A 2135-nucleotide genomic window follows, 5' to 3' on the forward strand; every position below is an offset into this window, starting at 1 on the left:
CAATATTTATTTTTGTTGCTCTGAACCCATTTCAGCTTATGATTAGGCATCGAACTGTTGCCTGCCTACTCAAAACTTCTCATGGTACCTTCTTACATTGCTCTCGATATTTTCTTAACTTTAAATTTGAGAGATACTTTCTACCACATTCCCTAAGTTATCTAACAGATAAGCAACCTTGTAGAGGACCGTTCTTACAAAGATACCCCTTGTCCTTTCGTAAGTATGATGAAGACCCCGAAGAAAGGATGACGACTTCTTCATGATGACCTGAAGTAGCTAATCAAAGACATCAACGAGGTGGATAAACTTATTTTAGAAGAGCATCCTAGGATGAGAAGATCCGTTATAAATTCGTAACAAACCTTTTTCCCTTACTCCCGAGATTTTTTGTAGTAGAGGAGATTTGTAACACCCGGAGAATGATACTACAGTAATCTCATGCCTAGTGATGCCATATCATCATGGTTAAGTTGCTAATCCTCACCTTGTTTCAAATCAAACTCAAATTCAAGTTTAAATTTCAGGTCAAAATTTCATATTCAAAAATGCAATCAAAATAGTTCGTAATTTTGCAAATAATTCCTTGGTATTTATGTTGAGGAAAACGACATCAGCCAAATTCCTTCTGCTACAAAGCAGGCCCACCCAACCTCCATCGCCTCCTACCTCCTGTTCACAAAGGAGGGCGTGTCGCTCATCACCCTGTGCCACGGCTGGCGATGTGCACGCGTCGGGAATCCGTTGGACCTCCGGGGGAGATAAGAACAACTCCACAAGCGCCCTCTCACGAAACCCTAGCTCTAATCCCCTTTCCCCCTCACGCCCTTCTCCTCCTCCAAGCCATCACCGTGCTGCCGTCACTACCATGGCCGCCGACCATATCTCGCCGCGTCACCATGCCCAGGAGAAGCACGTCGTCATCCTCTTCATCCATGCAAAGCACCACCACCTAGGACGCCATGAAGCCCTCGCCCTCGATCTTCTTCCCCGACGGCCGCCAGACACCTCATCGTCGATTCACCTTGCTCCGGCCCATCCTCGGCTCCCCTGATGCGCCCAAGAGCTCCACTGTGAGGCCCTCCCCCATTTCCTCCTTTTTCCCCATTGTTTCTGTCGCTGTAGCCACCTTCCGAGACCTCCCGTCGCCGCTCGCGCTGGCCGTGTCCCCTACTGTGTAGTGCCTGCCCCCGGGCCACGCCCTACTCGCCTGGCAGCGCCACCCCGCGCGTGCCTGCCCATGCGTGGCCGCGCCCCGCTGCTATTCCCACGCCCACGGGCACGCCCGTGCCTGCCGCTCGCCACCACCTGCTTCTTGTTGCTCTGTACTGCCGCCTCCCCCTACTGTTACTCGTTAGCTGCTAGCGTTGTTGCTTGCGTTGCTCTGCTGCTAGCGCAGCTGCTTTCCGCTGCTGCTCCTAAGTGTTGCCGCTGCTCTAAACAGCTGCTGCTCCGGCTTGCTGTACTAATGCTCTACTACAGTAATGTTCAATTACTGTAGTAGTAGCTAGCTTGGCTGCTATTATGCTGGCTGGCCCTCTGGACAACCCCTAAATGACAACTAAACAAATGTTAACCTGAGTAAAACTTATGTGGGCAGGTAGTGCACTTGTAAAGCTTCAAAACATTCCATTGGACCAAATCCAAAAGGTCTATGGATTAATTCCTATGAAAATGACAAATGTCTATGTTCTGTTAACTGGAAGAACTGAAAAACAGATTCTGGAATTGACATCGAGTAGCACTTTTCAAACAAAGATTTGAGCAAGCAAATTGACAATAATATAGATGGACCTGAGACTGTCATGTAGATCACAGAAAGATGATAAAAATTGGTAAAGGGCACTAAGCCATAGGTTGGACAAAACTACAGTTATAGCCTTTGGAAAACAGCTAAGTGGTGTTAAAACTGAGCGATCCTCAGACTTGGCCAATTTTCAGGAAATTCCAAACATCTGTTTTAAACTTTGAAAAATCGTAGAAAACTAACCGTAGGTCAGATCAAAAAACTTTATCTATGAAAGTTTCTTAGAACGACGAGACAAATCCGAATACGCACTCCTCATACCTTTCACATGCCTCTAGAATGATGAACATGGAACTTTCCCTCTATTTCATCTGTCCGATAATCACCT

The sequence above is a fragment of the Triticum dicoccoides genome, chromosome 6B (assembly GCF_002162155.2).
Source record: "Triticum dicoccoides isolate Atlit2015 ecotype Zavitan chromosome 6B, WEW_v2.0, whole genome shotgun sequence".
Lineage (NCBI taxonomy): Eukaryota > Viridiplantae > Streptophyta > Magnoliopsida > Poales > Poaceae > Triticum > Triticum dicoccoides.